Here is a 19,565-nt window from a genome sequence, read left to right as displayed (position 1 = left end):
AATGCGATTCAGTTTTTTGGTCGAATGTGTGTTGAATAAATTATCGAATATGCAATTCCACGAACACGAGCTTCGAAAGTTGCTCCACCATCTACGAGTTCAACCGTAAAACCTACGCTTCCTATCAAAAAACATTTCCCCAATTTTATACCAGTTATATCATTGATCGAATCCACTTCACGTTGCTGGTGTTAGATTTGCCAAGTGCCACTTTGTGCGATATTCTGTTTCGAGAAATACCACACTGGGAGGATCCACTGAATTTCTTCTATCTTTTCACATTTTTCTTGTTTACGAATTTTGTTATTTTGTTACAATTTTAACATTTTATGTGGGAAATAATTCATTTTTTCGAAGAAAAATGTAAGCCATCGTCATTTTGGTTTAACGTCGTCGTAAAACTTATAACAGGAACACGTAACACATTTTCTTTGTGTTCGACGTGTATACTCGTCGTCGTTTATTTTTATTTGCATTTTATTCACGTTGATTTCTAAAACTAAATTCCACGGTTAACTGGTTAACAGTACATCGCGCTTCGTGAATATTTCAATTCACTCTTCTATGCTAAGGAATCGCACGAGTCATCTGATGCGTCATTCGTCTATCATCTGACACGGACGAAGAAAGGAAGAATTTCTCGAGATTTTACGCAGAACGAAAATTTGTTTTCCATATACGCTACAATTTTGTTTTTCTCATCGAGATTATACGAGAAAGTAAAATGTACTATTGTTCGTTTTATTCCGCGCGATTCTCAACTTTTATAATCTCGCGTAACGTAACAAAGCATTGCAAAAAGAAATAAAAAGGTGGAAAAGTAAAAACTGAAAAATATGTTGCACGTAGAAATTTCTTACGATTTCTCTTCAAACTTTGAAAATTTGGATTCAAATTAACGCGATATAGTATCATTTACATGTACAGTTTAGTTGATAACAAACTAACAGCAAACAAAGCAATGTTTATCGATGTTTTACGAAATTTATTTATTACACGACTTATATTTGTGTGACTTTTTCTTCGTAATTTCGTAATTGATTGTTATTCTGGGTGTTTAGATATTTTTCATTCTGTCCACAGTTTCCACTCGGTCGTATCTTCCTTTCGTTAACAAACTTTCTCGAGTTTGAGGAAAATATGAGAGAACCGTTACTTTATATGCAAGTTTCTTTCTTCGAACGTTAAAAGTTCGAAATTTTCTTCAAGCATCAGGAGTATTTTCATTTGTCGAAACGAGGACGAAATTGGGGTATAAAACTTGGCGAGCGCTGCAGCATCGAGAATTAATGATATTGTGCTTCAACTTAATTTATCGCCATGAAAATGCTGGTCTGCACTTAGTCGACCACGAACTTTTACTATTTCGGACTTTTTCCTCCTAATATTTTATATTGGGTTGGCAACTAAGTGGTTGCGGATTTTATCATTAGGTGGCACTGACAAAATCCGCAATCACTTAGTTGCCAACCCAATATTATCGTTCCATCTGAAACTTCTATTATTTAAAGCATCGTATTAAACCTTGTGTCCGAGTACAATGTTTCCAGTAATATTATACAGGTTGGTTGGTAACTGGTGGTACAAACGGAAAGGGGGTGATTCTACGCGAAAAAGAAGTCGAAAATATAGAATAAAAATTTTTCGTTTGAGGCTTCGTTTTCGAGAAAATCGACTTTGAATTTTCGCTCGGTACGCGTGCACTTTATCACGTCTCGTTATAACGGACCTCACTGTACATCGTTGTCTCGATGGATATTATCGCAGTTTAAGTTTGTTTTTGCCGTAACGGAAAATTAGGAATACATAATGAAATAACATGAAGTAATCATAAAGTTTATTATTACAAAAATTGCCGAAAGTGTTGCCCATTCTGTCCAACACATACTTCTGCTCTTCTAATTAAATTTCTATGAACACTTTCTAACGCATTCGTTTGTTTTAAAGTATGAAAGGCTACAATAATCTTTTCTTTCAATTGCTCGAAAATAAAACCTCGAACGAAAAATTTTTATTCTATATTTTCGACTTCTTTTTTCGCGTAGAATCACCCCCTTCCCGCTTGTACCACCAGTTACCAACCACCCTGTATGTTGGGTTGTCCGGAAAGTGTCTTTCTTTCAAAGAGACGTCTTTTTCAACGACGCATCTTTATACAAACATAAAACCTAATCTGTCGAACATTGTGATCTTTAGTTTGATAAAACAAAACGGATCATAGGTAATTCGATAAAATAATATAAAACGGAAAATGTGCATCCATTATTTCCTTATAGAACGAAAGAAACTTTTCGGACGACCTAATAGTTTCGTATTGCCATAAACGGAGAAAATTCGAACTTTCTAAGTAACGTAAATTAAAACTCGAAATTCGTTAAAGTAAAATTGAGGAAAAATCAAATATTGTGCATAGTAACTTTCTAAATTTTTATGTACAATGTTCGTCGTAATAATATCAACGATAGAATATAATCAGAAGAGTACGCGTGCGATAAATTCGATCGTGCGTTTAAAAAGAAATAAATGAAAATTTCAATAAGAACGTAGTTGGCGATTTAATAGAATTTCAATAGAATTTCAATAATGGACAAGAATTTCGTTATTTGTCCGGTAACGTCGTTGTGTCCATTTTCGTAAAAGCCAGATTACGATTGCACGTTTTTCTCGATTCGAAGCTTCGTCGAGTTTAATCCGGCGACCGGTTTAGGCTACAGTATGTTTCAAATTTTCCGGCCCTTTGTATGCAGAAAAATCATTCGACCCGATGAACCGCGTGAAATGTAGAAGTTCACTGATTCAGCGAACGAAAATAAATCGCATGTAATATTAAATCGATATCGTCGACCTGAGGGCGAACTTTCTCTTTGGAATCTCGTATCTTGGACTCGAATCAAACTTTCGAAATTCGATATTTCCACCGATTCAATGCTACTCGTATGACTTTTTTTTTTGCGTGGGGAGGGGAAAATGCTATTACGCATGCCCAGTGACCCGCATCACTGGGTTATGTGGGAGTCGGTCGGATGTCGTTGCCATACCCACTAAAAACCCCTCCTCCTTCTTCCTCCGCTTAGAGGGCAGACAACCCCGGTAAAAACTGTCGGCAGTCATCAGGGTTGTCCTTTCGTGCCCCGTTGTATCTACTTCTTCGGGCAGTTACTGCTCATGTCGTCCTCTCAGCCAGTTCAGAATACTGGGCTGGTCTCCTTCTGCGGTTTTTCGTTGTTTCGTGTTCTTGCCCTCATTGCTCCGCGTAGTTGTTGTTTCGCTCGTTCTCCTCCTTGCCTCTTCCCAGGCCCTCGCTGTCACCCTCCTGTGGCACATGACGGTCTTGCAGAATTGCCTGAATTTATTCCAGCTCTCGTTCTTGGCGGTCAACGTGGCGATCAGATTGCCCACGTCTATCTTCCCGCCCAGAGCGTTCTCCAGCTCGATCCTTCTGTCCGTCCACTTCGGGCACGCGAAGAGGGCGTGCTCTGCACCGTCGTTCGGGTCTCCACAGTCGAGACAGTTGCTGTCGCTGTCCCTGCCAATCCTTTTCCTATAGACACCGAAGCTCCCATGCCCGGTTAGCAGCTGCATGATGTGGTGATCGATGTCCATCTTCTTTTTGGTAAATAGCAACGCACTCGGTATTGGCTTCTTTGTGATATTTTGTGCCGCGTGGGAGACGGTACGGTATGCCGTCGTTGTTATGCACAGGGCCGTTCGTTGTGCTCGTTTCAACTTTTTCCTGTTCTTATCGGTATTCGCTGCTCTAGCCCACACCGGTGCTCCGTAAGTTACGATGGACTCCCACACATTGTAGTAGAGCCTACGAGCCAAGCTGGTCGGCCCGTTGATGTTGGGTAGAATTCCCCTAAAGGCTCCTATTAACTTGTCGGCTCTATTACACACCATCTCGATATGCGCACCGAACCTCCGACTGGAGTCGATGACGACTCCGAGATACCTGATGCGATCGACCGTTTCGATGTCCGAGGAGCCCAACCTGAGTTTCACCACTCTCGGCACTCGCAAGCTTGTGATGAGCATGACCTCCGTCTTTTCTCTCGCCAGGGTGAGCCCGACACTCGTGCACCAATCGTTGGCGATCCTTAGCATCGTGTTGACCTTGGCGGTGGCCTCTTCGTTCCTCCCGACGGAACATGTGATGGCCAGCTCATCCGCGAAGGAGGTTGCTCTGACCATTGGCATGTTGTCGAGTCTCTCGAGCAACCGGTCGTATACCAAGATCCACAGGAATGGTCCGAGGATGGATCCCTGCGGAACTCCTGCCGCCACCTCGTGCTCCACCGTGCCGTGCTGGTTGCTCACGATGATCCTCTTTCCGGATAGGTAACTGCCGATTAGCCTTTTGACCTTCCATGGCAGCTTCCTCTTGTCAAATTCCTCGTATATGCTCTTCCAGCTGAGCGAATTGAAGGCATTGCTAATATCCAGGGTGATCATCACGCAAATTACCTTCTTCTGTTTGCAGATGTTGGCAAACTTTTATCACCTGCGTGATGGCATCTACCGTACTCCTCTTCTTTCTGAAGCCATATTGCCTCCGATGGAACGGGTCCATTCCGATGCATCTCTCGATGATCTTCTTAAAGCATTTTCCCCAGATCTTGCTCATGGTTGGGAGTATGCTTATCGGCCGGTACGCGTTAGGGAGACTGGGATCCTTTCCCGGTTTCCTTAGCAGTATTACTCTGGCCGTCTTCCAGCAGTCTGGGATCCTTCCTGATTCGGTGATGCCGTTGAACGGCCTTGTCACGAGCTCGCTCCTGCGACTCGCTATCAGCTTCGCGATCTCGCCCGGCACGCCATCGACTCCTGCAGCCTTCTTGGTGTTCATTCTTCCGGCGGCATCGACGACATCGCCTTCGCCGATGGCGACGCTGAGGCTAATATCTCCTTCTTCTTCGGTCTCTGCCTCTTCGCGGCCCTCATAATGGGGGGGGGGGGTCCGTGTCCCAAGGTGAATAGCCTCTGTAGGACTGCCTTCACCATGTCGATCGGCATGTCGTTGGTTGGTCCCTTGCTTTTACATTTCTTCATGACCGTGCGATAGGGTTTGCCCCAAGGGTCGCTCTTCAGTATCTTGCAGTATTCTGCCCAAGCTGTTTTTTTGCTGCGGGCGATCTCCTTTTTTAACTGCCTTCGGATCTCCTTGTAGGCGTTGACGAGGGGCTCGGTGTTGCCGGCATTCTTCTTCCTTTCTCTCGTCACCTTCCTGAGCGCTTTGTGCGCCTGCGTTCTCAGTTCCGCGATCATCGGGTTCCACCAGTAGTTCGCGTACTTGCGGCTCGCCGCACAGTTCGACTTCCTTAGCATCCCTTCGCACGTACCTTCGATGCTCTTTTGCAAGGGCTCGGCCCCATCATCTCCGATAGCCGCGTTGAGGTCCTCCTTCTTCAGTGTGTCGTCGAATCTGCTCAGGAACTCCTCCGGCGACATGTCCTTGGTCACGTACCTTTAGAACTTCGATACGGTTCGGGCCTTCCTCGCCTTAAACCTCGCCCTAAGCACGAAAGAATATATTCTTGTTCGATTTATCACGAAAAATAAAATCTTGCACGTGTGTACAAGCTGTTGGTTTCATCCAAAAACTACGACGCATGGGATAGAGAAACAGATATATATGCAAATGCACGTAATATATAAGAGAGAAACGTATGTACGAGCCCATAAATCGAAGTACGAACTGAAAAGGGAAATTTAAATTTTATCGAAAATTCTACTTCTAATCGACGTCTGCGTAAGATACGAGGACTAGCTGTTGGCGAGATACGGAAGCAATTTGTAGGTTCGAAGGGGAATATCGAGAAACTGGTGGAATACGCGAAGCTGTCGCCAAATTTTAACGTCTAATAACTTCCAATGGCTGTTTGATATCCGCACGGTAACATTTCCAACGAAATAACGAGAGCGATTCGCAAAAGAAAATATCGACTCGCAACATTCGTTCTGGGCACGTGCTGCGTGAGCGCGTCTGCGTAATCCGTTTTTAACGGGCGAAAAAGTCAGTGTTATTGCTAAAGCGAACGTACTAGGAAAAAAGTAGCGAAGCGTAGAACTTTAAAAATAAAACAACATTTTTCCACGCTATATTCCTTCTGATATTTACGAAGCCTTCGTGTGCCAAAAGAATCTGACATTCTAATGTGACAATAAACAGGAAATCTTTTAAGCAAAAAGAAAAGAAAAATACACATATCTCGAGTTCTCATTGGGATTAGGGGCGTGTAACGAATCTTCATTTGGATTAACCATTGTTGTTATACGATATGGATAGTATTTACTGGTACCGACATGATTACAGTACCGATATGGTACAGAGTTGGCAAGTAACTGTGGCAATTAGATACTCGAGATGCCAATGACAATGATCTTAGGTTCAATAACGAATCCATGGTCAAAGGGATAACAAATACGTCTTCTTCCAAAGTCTAAGTCGTACTGAGCTTACTTGTCCACAATTCAAGTGTAACTCAACTTACTTGTCTACGATATAAGTAGAACTCAACTTACTTGTCTACAGTATAAGTAGAACTCCCTCAGTCCAAATGGAACTGCACTTATATACTCGTCTCTGTACCCCTCGGGTCAACTATATTTTTAAGGAGATCTATACAATTACTCCATAGCTTTGTTAGGTAAAAACGTCCATGCCATGACCGTGGCTACGTTTAGCGACCAGTTGTGTCACTTCGAGCCCAAGCCTACTGTCATAAATCTCGGGTAAACATAGTCGGATTAAATCATAAACAACTACTTCTGAGTTTTATTATTTAAGTGCAGCTATAATAAAAAGTCTAGACTAAAGTATTGGGGGTCTTCCGAAAAATTCCAAAAGAAAGGCCCCGATGTCCTTTTATCTCCAACATGTATATAGGAGAAATAAAATAGTATAGTAATTTTTTAATTGCACACTAAATTAGTATTAAATTCCATACGATATTTTCAAAGATCTTGTATCTTTGAATCTATCAGATTTGTTTTTAGATACAAAAGAAAATTAATAAAAATGTGACTTAATTTTATTCATTCTTTTGTACTGTTCGATCGTTCTCCACTATGATACGGTTTCAACGAAGAAACGTTTTATTTATGTTCAAGTGAGAGTTTTCTAAATCAAGATGAGAAGACAATTGTGCAGCCCGAATGTGAATGTGGCAAACTATGGCGAGCCTCAAATCGTCATAAAGGAAAGCACATCGGGCGAAGAGGAAGAGGAAGGGCGAAGAGGAAGAGGAAGGGCGAAGGAACGAGTCGCCTCCGCGTTGCATGGATCCCGATTCGACACCCTTAAATCCTCATCTATTGTCTCCCTGGCGAGAGGTCAGGAAACGCTCTCTACCGACTCCGCAATGTACTTCCGGGATAACCGCATCACAGGTACTGTCTGATGGTCATATGTAGAAGAACATACTTGCTTATGGGCCACATCCCCTTTCTTGATAATGTATTTTTAGTGTATCCTGTTAGCTTAACAAAACATAACGTTGTCCAACGTTTGCATAATATATTTAAATATATTCCTATTAGGTCATTTGTTGTCTGTATATTTTCCCTTTCGATTTTGTCTTGGACTTCGATAGGTAATCCAATGACAATCAGGTGTATCCTCACCTCTTCATCCATTTCCCTTTTTACTTCCAATATTAGTCGTTCTTTCTCTATTGCATATTCTACGAACGAACCTGAAAGGTATTTACAGTTGTAAGCATGCACAGTTGCCGGCCAACCTTTATTCTTAAAGGCTTTGATAAATGTTTCTTTCCAATCTTCCCAGTTGTGTCCTCCAGCTTTCAGTAGATTTGTTTGGTACCGCCTTTTTGCTGTTTTTCCTAGGTACTTTCTCAAACCTTTGACTTTTCCTCATCGCTTTTTATTTTGTATTTTTTGCATTCCTCTTCATACTCTGATATCCAGTTTGTGGCTTTCTGAGTTCCTTCTAATCGTTCTATATTGTTGTTTGTTTCAACTATTTCCCTCTTATCTCGTCTTTAAAGGGTCTCTAGAAGTTTTTCCATGTCCACGTTGAGTTTCTCCATTTCCGTCTTTGTTTTTCTTGTGGATGTTATTTATGCTTCCTCTAAGACAATGTCTCGGAATACGAAGTTTGAATCCGTATCGGTATCAGTGCTGCTGTCTCATCGTCTATTGGGAGTTTAATATTTCGATTCTGAAGTCTGAAAATCGAGTTTTTTTTATTATGAAATGATTTGATAAAATACAAAAATGAACAACAATTAATATGCGTCTATAACAATCAATAACGATGATTATCTAAACGGGAAATTATAAGTCTTTGGTGCAATGTTTACCTGAACGTCCTGAGCTACCGATCTTTCTTCTTCAATCTTTAAATCTTAAATCTTCAGTCTTTACAATCTTAAACAACTATTCTATAACCTTGTCTGTCTCTCTAATGTAACTCTCTGTCTGTCCGTCTGGGGAACACGTACTTCTTCAACTGCTCGTCCGTATCGATCTCTCCGTTAAACACAGCCTGTCGTGCTACCCGTGTTACGTCGCCTAAACATCTGCATGCCAGCCCTCGCGACCGGACAGCCAGCGGCCTGCGTAACGTCACTCCGACCCTCAATAAACCTAAGGACCCAATATATTCTTTCGCTGTCACTGTATTGTATCAACAGGCGTCTTCATTCAACCCCTTTGTCCTGAAGAATTTCTTAAGCCAAACATATTTTCGAACCACATCTGGTTTTTAGAGAGGTCCTTGGATTTATTAGGCGCGCTGAAAAAATACGGAGAAAGCGAACACGCACCCATCGGGAAGAATCGAATAGCTAGCTAATAAAACAATCAGGTTTTTCCATGAACAAGGTCACCTATCAACCACGATGGTAGGAGGCCTTCTACCCATCCCTTCAAGCATCAGCGTAGGGCATAACCAATCGACATCGCGGATCGTTACCCTCACTTTTCTTAACGAAAAGTGTGAACAACGAATCCGCGTTCGTCATGCAAAAGGGCACACCCACACTGAACTTTCTTCCATCTCAACGCAAGAGCGACCAGCTAGTCAAAATTCTAACGCCTAACGTCTAACTCTGAACAGAACGCCAATTCAAGTCGATCCGCGACATTGCCAAACATTCGCTTATTCTATTAAGTATCATATCGTGCTACGTCCACCAAGAGACTAAGTTCAATTGTAAGAGCATTGCTCTATATTGTATACATCTATATTATCTGCGTGCGATAAAGTTGTTAATTGTTTATATCTTTTCAACGGCGTTACTACTTTGTGTGATTGTATAAAGTGTTGGAAATATACATTATTATAACTCTGACTCCCAGTGTTATACCGCATTAACCACCCCGATTATCCTAACCGAAATACGGGGATCGAACTATTCGTGGTGTCGATTATTCTAATCGTAACGGGAATTTACGACTCCCGTTGACGCGTATTCTAACGACCGCGTCTCCCCGCGATAGCTCGAATTTACAACCCGTAAAACAAAAAGAATCCCTATCCTACATGAACTCTAGGGATTTCACATATTTACTAAATTTAGTTTTCTAGTTTATTACGCAAATTCTAGTTAACTGTAAATTTCAATGTTTATAATAAATAATTAAAAATAACTAAAATATAACGCTCTTGAATCATTTAATCTCTTTCATTTTAATCATTTAAACTACTATAACTTATTACGATTTGCGCTTTGAATAGTTAATCAACAGAGTTCAGTCTAACGAAAAAGTATTCCATCCACAGCGATCGTCAGCGCTAGACACGCGCCGTCTTTACGGACGACATAGGCCGTGAGTATTCAGCACTCAAAGGGTTTATCGTCTGTGATAAAGCTTTTAGTTTCGAAAGCTCTGTTAAACTCGTTATGGTAAAATTAATATACACTATAATCTTAACGAATTATCTTTTGTATTCGTAAGAGGCCCGACGATTTCTTTATTATGGGAAAATAATTTCAGCGATATTTTTCGCTTTTAACGCGTTTGCAGCGCGTACGCGTATATCCTTGCCTGTTGCGCGTTATACGTTTTAACGTATGTGCATAATTTTCTATCTACCAAATACGCGCAGCTTTTAACGAAGCAGAGCGAAACGTTTGTAAAATTGAAATGTTAGAACGATGTTTCCGATAAAATTCTTTGTTCCCGGCAGGTTGAACTGCGAGACCGATGCGTTTAAAAGTGCAATTTTCGAGGAATTAAACGCACGAAATTCTGAATATTAGTTCCTTCGTTATGCCTTTGTCATATTCGTTTCTATCTTTATCATTATTCGACAGGTTATTCGCAACTCGTGCAACGAAATAGGAGGATATCCATACGTTGATCCAAATTTCTACTTTCAATCATATAATTGGCTTTCTTTTGCATAAAACGATATAATCGAAACGTTATCATAGATATAATCTGGTTCTGGAAAAAATCGAAGAACGTCGTGTGAAAATCGATTTTAATTTAAATTGTCTTAAATATCCTTTAACGAATACGTCGTATTCTTTCGTTCTATTACGTTTAAATTAACAGTTATCGTCCTTTATGTCGGCCATTTCCTTCGTTTACGTTCTTTTTCACTTTCTGCCGTAATAGATCAGCCACGGATAGTCCAGTTCGACGAATAGTTTCTCTCGATCGACGTGGAAACCGTCGAAAAGAAAGATTCAGGATATTGTAGCCGTTCGCCGATAAGGAGCGCCATTTACGCCGAAGGAGATCCGTTCTCTTAGAACGTTCATAGAGCTCTGGGTCTTTTCGTTCTATAAGATTAATATAAATCTAGAAATTGTACAGCCCAACTTTAAGTCTATCGCAGCTTCGTTCGAACGACGTTACTTCGTCCTGTACAAATTTCGATTCCTCCGATGAAACGTGTATTCACAGCAAAGTACTTTTTTCTGTAATCTTATTATGGCTTGCGAAAGTGTTCGAATAATCTTGATCGTTCCGAGGTGACGCGTATCACACGAACAATAGAAAACTCGGAAAATACCGAAAGGTCGGATGATACCGGCGTTCGTACGGTAAAATCGTAAAATTGATTTCGATAACTTAACATCGTACTTGCGTTTCAGTTTAGTTGACTATTTGATCGATTAAAAGTTCAATTAATCTATTTACTTTGTTCGCGCGGTGCCGGCGTTAAAATTTCGAAAAAAAAACGCGCAGTTAGGAGAAAGCTGGAAACACATCGTATAATACGAGACTCGGATAGCCGAAACTTCACCGAGCTGGCGGAAATTTTGCGTAGGATCGCGTACTATGCCAAACATTTTGAAATCCCGTTAACGCTGTAACGAGACGACTATCATGATTATGTTCGTTACATCAGTTGCGACTCTGCAATTTTTGTACTTTCGAGTCTGTCCCTATTTTAACGATAATAAAACATATTTGTAACGTTGGGAGAAGATTTTTAATCAAGAAAATTGAAACGAAAATGTGCGATCTTTTTTCATTTTCTTCAAAACGAAGGTATCCTCTAACGTTGTAAGAACGTAATTGGGTCGACCCATACATAACTCGAGCTAAAATGATCGAAAGGGCGTAGCAGGCTTTTTTTTTATTTATTACAAGCGTACAGTTTTGTCAGGTTCAGCCAAATATTAGGTTGCCCCAAAAGTGTCTTTCCTCTACGAATATGTCTTTTACGACAATGCATCTTTATACAAACACGACAGCTAATCTGTCAAATGTCGTGGTCTTTACCTTAATAGAACAAAATGGAACGTACGTAGTTCGATAAAATAAAGGAAACAAGAAACGTCGTGCGTCTATTATTTTCTTATAAAACGAAAGACTCTTTTGTTGTACAACCTGATATTTGAACTGTCGATAATTTTCGAGAAAGGTCCTGTAACTTCCATATACATTTTCCGATCCATTTCAAATTTTTCCAATACAATTGTTGGGAATATGATACATTTACACTGTACATGTGAATGTGTGTGTAAGCATCAGAGGACGTCCGGGTCTTGGTTGAGACAAAAGACAAAAGCCAGTCGTTAGAAGTATCTGGAAGAGTCGGTTGACAGCAAGCGTGCGTGCGAGTAGGTTTTTGAGGTCTTAAGAGTATAAGATATATGTATAACAGTTGTGTGCTAAATAAAGGGAATTATTTGTATTTCCGAATCCATTTTATATCTTTTTAGCATAATATATTTAAAGAAAAAGATTGATCGTACCTTCTGATCTGAAAAAATAGCTCTGTTTATTATACATTGTACATTATACATGTGTATGGGAATTAACTAGTGTCTATATAGTTTCACACTGACAAAATAGTTTCGAGTTACTTGAAAATAGTTGCTTGATTCAAGCAACTGTACGCGTTAACAAAATAGTTCCAACTTACTTGAAAATAGTTGCTTGATTCAAGCAACTGTACGCGTTAACAAAATAGCTTCGAGTTATTTGAAAATACTTGCTTCACTCAACTGCACACATTAATAAAATAGTTTCAAGTTACTTGTAAATAGTTGCTTGATTGAGGTAACTTGACCAATCTGAATCATCATAAAAACTTGGAAGGATATTTCAGACAAAATTACAGGTTCACATTGGCAAAATGATTTTAACTTACTTGAAAATAGTTGCTTGATTTAAGCAACTGTACACGTTAACAAAATAGTTTCAAGTAACGTGAAAATAGTTGTTTGATTCAGGTAACTTGACCAGTCTGAATCATCATAAAAACTTGGAAGGATATTTCAAGCAAAATTACAGATTCACATTGGTAAAATAATAGGTTCACATTGACAAAATGGTTTCGAATTACTTGAATTCAAATCGTTTTCATCTTTATCCAAGACTCGCATAGTCGTCAATCGAGCCATTAGGAAATCACATTGACCAACTCCAAAATTGAAAAGTAGAGAAAAGTAATTACAAGTATCGCAAGTGGTGAGACAATATGCGATAAAAGTGAAAAGATAAGCGTGGCGTCAAGCTCTAAGGAACTAGAGGTTTTGTGAGAATCAATCGTGTACTTGGACGATGAAATTGCGAAATTATGAGATTGTCCAAAGATGAAGTTGGTCAATTTGACTTTCGCCAGGCTCGATCGTCACTACGACAGTTCTCGCGTATCGAAACTATCTTGATGTTTGTGTGGACAGGTGAGACGAATGAGCGATCGTGGCGGAGAAGAATCAGGACTGTTACGCCGCGTAACACATCCGCAGTCCATCCCGCGCGGCGTGACAGCCAACGGTCTACGTGCCGTCCTTCGAACCTTCCATAGGCCTAAGGACCCACCATAAAGTGAAATCCTAACTGCATTGTTCGCACACATGGTTTGAGTCAATCTGTCTGCCAGAAAAGACTTTCTAATTCCAGAAGTGTTTTCAGCTGGTTCTTTAGAAGGGTCCTTGTGTTTATTACGTGCTCTTAAGAATTGCGGAGAAAGCAGGTAGTGGCCTAACGAAAAAGGCGGAGATCTCCCTAACGGAAAATCCGAGTCTCCCCATAAACAATGTCGCCTAGGACCCAAGTTAGTAGGAGGCTTTTTCCTCCTATCTTCCTTCCCAACATTGGTCATAACCAATCAGCATCGCGGATCATTGCCCTCACTTGCCTAACTGAAAATGTAAGCAACGAATCCGCATTCTTTGGTCAAAGGGCACACCCATACCGAGCTTTCCTCCGCATTCACATTAGAATAAAACTTTAGAGTTTGATCGTCTCTCACGGTGCCTAGAGTTCCTGCATTTCCTACAACTCTCACCGTTCCTACCTCTCTAAGTGTTTGATCGTCTCTCACGGTGTCTAGAGTTCCCATAATCCCTATAGCTCTCACCGTTCCTATATCTTTCAGAGTTCCTTCATCATTTCTCAAGGTGCCTACACGGCCTAGAGTCTCCTAAGGCTCTCACATTATCCAGAACTCCGACAGTTCCTATAACTCTCAAGGGCCTAGAGCGCCTAAACGGGAATTTACGACTCCCGTTGACGCGTATTCTAACGACCGCTTCTCCCCGCGATAGCTCGAAAATACAAGGACCATCGCCGAGGGAAGCTACTTTCCTGTCCACCCTCTCTCAAACATCGGCTCCTCAGCTAGGTGGCCGAAGACATTCGGTCGTTACGATTGAAAGAGTGTCACCGACTTTGTTTGGCCGTAATCGTCGCGAATCAATCGCCGGTTTTCCTCTTGGAGGCGTGACCAGAATATTGCCGAATCGTCGAGACCCAGAGTCTAGAATGTCCGCACCACCGAGCGGTAGAGGAAGTACGCACAATCTTCGGTTGGACATTATGGACGACATCGCAGACCTAAAAGCGAGGAAGATAAGATGAGTGTAGAGATGAAAAAATTAAGCAGAGATCAAACTTACGCGCTACACTTGATCTTCATTTTCTTTAAATTTTGATCCAGCTGATAAATCAGTAATTAAACCAAGGGAACTAAGTTTGAAATCAAGCGAATCTGAAATACTATCAGACTGTTGCTACGTGAGAACAATAGCCATCTTGTACTTCGTATTTGCTCGATTCCAAACTCTAATCGATATACCAGCAGAATTTACCAGCAAAATAATTATTCAGAGATTCTGTCGATAAAACAATTGAAGTTTAAAATCGAACGAATCCGAATTACTGCGAGATCGTTGGTGGCTATTGTTCTCGTAGCAACAAACTGATGATACTTCAGATTCGTTTGATTTCAAACTACAATTGATTTATCAATAGAGTTGTCGAAGAATTATTTTGTCGATATCGGTGTAGAACAATAGCCAACAACGACCTCGCTGTACTTCATATTTCCTCTATTACAAACGTCGATTCATTTACCAGCAGAGCATCTGAAGAATTATTTCACATGGATCATGTAGAAAAAAAACGAACACGAAAATGGAACTGTAATAACATTTTTTATTCCTTGTTGAGAGCCGTTCTTAAACATTTTGCAGGAATTTTCCCTTCGCAAGAAGATCGAAAAATAACCACTTTTGACGCTCTGTTTTCATCCCATATGAATTTTATCTTTAATATTACCGATTGATAATAATGTTACTGCGATATTGTCCGCAATGATTGCAAATTATCTTCTCCGCGTTTCACCTATATCGATAATACAGAATATCAAACAACAATTATTTAATTTCACGTTGTTGTTGACTTTATTAATTTTTACGATAAAGTGCATTCTCTGGAAGAAATTTTACGATTTACGATTTTCTTTTTCATTCCTCCTTTCACCTACGATGGCTCTTAAACAAGAAACGATATCGTAACGAGAAATACAACTTACCTGAGCGTCCACTTTGGTTCCACTAGTGTTGTCCCATACGACTTTGTGTTTGACCTCGCTATTAGGGGACTTTTTACCCAACGTTTCCTTCACCGCCCTCACTACCTTCGATTTATCGAACTTGAGACTTAAACTGGCCGTTACTAAATCTTCCGGCTTCTTCGACATCGGTTGGTGTCTCTTCGTGAACTAATTCGACGGTACCATAAAGGTCGAAATAGCGGCTTTCGAGGATCCGCTAAGCTTACTTTTAGCTCCGTGCAATGTCGACACGTCGAAGCTATTGGAACGGAAGCTCTTCGATCGACTTCCTTTCTGTTCGGTCGTTTTTCCGGGCCAGTTTGATTTGCTATCATCCCGCGAACTCGGCGCTTCCTCGCCGCATCGGTTGATTTCCGTCGCGGAAGACGCTAACGAGCTTAGGATCGATATCAGATCCGCATTAGAGCAGACAATGCCCGCAGCACCGGAAACGGATGCACTCGCGGCTCTTGGCAGTTCCGAGACGCGCCTTCGGAGAGAAGACGTCGGCGAAACCGACGGAGTAGGCATTTCAGAGAATCGTTGTTTCGGCTGTTGAGTGTAACGTTGAGCGGAACTGTTACCCTCCAGCGGCTGTATTTCGTACACTTGCTCCGTCGACGTCCTGTACATCCTTAAGCGCACCTGGCAAACGGATTGCTTTTATTCGAAAGACAGTTTCTTTTTTATCATAATTCGTGCGTTATGATACACGTTTCGATGATTGAGCCGTTAAGCGTGACAAAGCGATGGAATTGTTTTGCACAGAAATTCTGGTTCTAAAATTATGTTAGGGATTCTAGAGCGTAATAACATCTTGGAACGCAAAGTTATCGATGTGTCGATGAAAGTTAAGCGAGCTTTATCGAAGCACACGTTCGAGTCTTTGGGCGATTGCTAGGAATACGCGTAATGTTCTTTTCTGTGAGCTGAAAAGTTGAACGACTATAAAAGGCGTTTGTAGAGGATTTCAAAGCGGAAGAAGAAGCGATACAAATGTTTAGAATCAGAAATTATCTGTTTATATAGAGATCTATTTGATGCAAGGTCTAAAATCAATCAAATCGGATTGTACGGACGTATATTTGTAAAGCAACGAATATTTGGTTCTTTCAAATCTTAACTTCGCACGATCGTATAGAAGTTCGTCAACTTTAAACTCGGTTTTTCTTAGTCTGCAAACTAGCGGAGATAGAACGGCTAAAATAAACGAAAGATCCTTACCTTCCTCGCTTTTACGTGCGTGCTTCCTCTACCGCTCGGTGGTGCGGACATTCTAGAGACTCTGGATCTCGACGACTCGGCAATATTCTGGTCACGCCTCCAAGAGGAAAACCGGCGATTGATTCGCGACGATTACGGCCAAACAAAGTCGGTGACACTCTTTCAATCGTAACGACCGAATGTCTTCGGCCACCTATCTGAGGAGCCGATGTTTGAGAGAGAGTGGACAGGAAAGTAGCTTCCCTCGGCGATGGTCCTGATCCTTCTCCGCCACGATCGCTCATTCGTCTCACCTGTCGACACAAACATCAAGATAGTTTCGATACGCGAGAACTGTCGTAGTGACGATCGAGCCTGGCGAAAGTCAAATTGACCAACTTCATCTTTAGACAATCCCATAATTTCGCAATTTCATCGTTCAAGTACACGATTGATTCTCACAAAACCTCTAGTTCCTTAGAGCTTGACGCCAAGCTCATCTTTTCACTTTTATCGCATATTGTCTCACCACTTGCGATACTTGTAATTACTTTTCTCTACTTTTCAATTTTGGAGTTGGTCAATGTGGTTTCCGAATGGCTCGATTGACTATGCGAGTCTTGGATAAAGATGACAATTAAACTATTCAGATTAGTCATGTTTATTATTTTCCTATCCTTATTTTTAATTTACACTATCCTTATTTTTTATAGACTTAAAACAAAAAACAAACAACAAAGAAATCTACAACATCAATCGGCTGATGAACTCCATAGTTAAGTTCGAGCCACCTCTTGTAAAGAAAGAAATAATACAATGCAAAAGGTGCCAAAGGTACGGCCACACGCAGAAATACTGCAATCATAACTTCCGGTGCGTAAAATGTGCAGGTAATGACCCCACTGACCAATGCACTAAATCCCCGGAAACCCCCGCCAAGTGTATCCACTGTCAAGGAGAGCATCCTGCGAACTACAAAGGATGCTCAGCCTACAAAACACTACATAATATAAAGTATCCAAAACTGAGACCCAAGGACATAACCATACAAGAACCTAAACACCAAAAACTCACCACACCAACAGTATCCTATGCGCAGGCAACGCAAGGAAACGTAAACAACTCGAAAACACACAGTGTACACACAGAAAATAGAATTCCCACCCCACAAAACACAGACAACTTTACCAGACTCGAAAAACTTATCGAGAAGCAAACTGAGCAAATTAACAACTTGCTGTCACTACTCACACTCTTCATGGACAAATTCATATGCACAGAAGCAAAATAAAACCAATGCGAATAGCTCTGTGGAACGCCAACGGTCTAGCTCAGCACAAATTTGAACTAGAACTATTCTTAAAACAACAGCAAATCGATGTGATGCTCATATCCGAAACCCACTTCACCGACAAAAACTACGTCAAAGTACATGGCTACAACTTCTACCACACACAACACCCCAGCGGAAAGGCCCACGGCGGCACCGGAATCATAATCAAATCAAACATCAAGCACTACGAACTTCCACCATTCCAGAAAGACTACCTCCAAGCAACAAACGTAGCAATAGAAGACTGTCATGGTACAATCATCACTTCAGCTGTATACTGCCCTCCCAGACACTCCATCGCCAAAGAAGACTTCGACAACTTCCTGGACACCCTGGGCAATAGATTCATAGCCGGAGGAGACTACAACGCCAAACACACCCAATGGGGCAGCAGACTGGTTACAGTAAGAGGCAAAAACCTCCTCAACAGCATAATAACCAACAACCTCAACTACCTTACCACATACGAACCCACACACTGGCCCACCGACACAAACAAAATACCCGATCTCCTTGATTTCCTCATAACTATAAATATCTCGTCAAGAAACGTCCAAATCAATTCCTCGGCTGATCTCTCCTCCGACCATTCCCCCGTGATAGTAACAGTCATTTCAACAATCATCGAGAATACACCTAATGGCTCCATTCATAACCAACACACCAACTGGCAGCTCTTTAGAGAAGTCTTTACCCACACAACTTCAGCCTCAACCTCACTAAAAACCAATGAAGAAATCGAAGCAGTCACGGAATACCTAAACACGAGCATAATAAACGCTATCCGCTTCTCCACACCGGCAATAACGTCCATCAGCAATCACGAATACCCCCAGTACATATTAAAAAAAATAGCAGAAAAACGTAGACTAAGAAGGATATGGCAGACCCATAGAACACCGGAGGACAAACGCAAACTAAACAACGCAACTAGAAAACTATCCAAAACCATAAAAAACTACAATAATGACCGTTTTCACAAATATCTCGCCAGCCTGTCCCCCACAGCCGACTCTAACTACTCACTATGGAAAGCCTCCAGGAAACTCACGCGTCCCCCACAAATAATACCTCCAATCCGCCGTCCGCAGGGTGGATGGGCGCGTAGCCCTATAGAAAAAGCCAACCTATTTGCCAAACACTTGACTGAAGTATTTCAACCCCATTCCTCCATAGCTGCAGCGGACGTCACCGAATACCTGCACACTCCCTTCCAAATGTCCCCTCCTATTGAGCCCTTCACTTCTGCAGAGATTATACAAGCAATCAGTCGCCTAAACCCCAAGAAAGCAGCAGGTCACGACCTAATAGGAAATAAAGCAATCAAGGAACTTCCCATAAAATGGATTGCACTCGTCGCATCAATCTTTAACGCTATCCTCCGCCTTCAACACTTTCCCAAGGCTTGGAAAATCTCACTAATCACCCTCATCCCTAAACCCGGTAAACCAATATATGAAACCACCTCCTATCGCCCAATCAGTCTTTTACCTACCCTGTCTAAACTATTCGAGAGAATGCTCACGAATCGTCTCCTCCCACTCCTAGAAGAATTGAAAACACTCCCAGACCACCAATTCGGCTTCCGAAAACAACACTCAACAGTAGAGCAAATCCACCGCATAACCCACATGATCAGCCAAACCCTTGAAAAGAAAAAATACTGTTCAGCGGTATTCCTAGACATCCAACAGGCATTCGATAAAGTATGGCATGAAGGGCTACTCTACAAGATCAAAAAGATCCTACCCCATCCATACT

At 41.4% G+C, this 19,565-nt stretch overlaps 2 long non-coding RNA genes across 2 annotated transcripts; one reads left to right on the top strand and one right to left on the bottom strand.

Annotated features, from left to right (window-relative positions):
* The first annotated feature begins 7,137 nt into the window (after positions 1-7,137).
* On the top strand, positions 7,138-14,533 carry LOC126914906 (uncharacterized). Its single transcript, XR_007709926.1, has 2 exons — positions 7,138-7,389; positions 13,980-14,533. It is a non-coding gene; the product is annotated as an uncharacterized LOC126914906 (long non-coding RNA).
* A 317-nt stretch (positions 14,534-14,850) lies between these two features.
* Positions 14,851-15,338, bottom strand: LOC126914858 (uncharacterized). Its single transcript, XR_007709878.1, has 2 exons — positions 15,248-15,338; positions 14,851-15,145 (listed from the first exon to the last, which is right to left on the bottom strand). It is a non-coding gene; the product is annotated as an uncharacterized LOC126914858 (long non-coding RNA).
* Between the last annotated feature and the right edge of the window lie 4,227 nt (positions 15,339-19,565).

This window comes from Bombus affinis, chromosome 3, assembly GCF_024516045.1.
Source record: "Bombus affinis isolate iyBomAffi1 chromosome 3, iyBomAffi1.2, whole genome shotgun sequence".
Classification (NCBI taxonomy): Eukaryota; Metazoa; Arthropoda; class Insecta; order Hymenoptera; family Apidae; genus Bombus; species Bombus affinis.
Note: the sequence above shows the minus strand (reverse complement) of the source record. Positions and strands in the feature narration are given on the sequence as shown.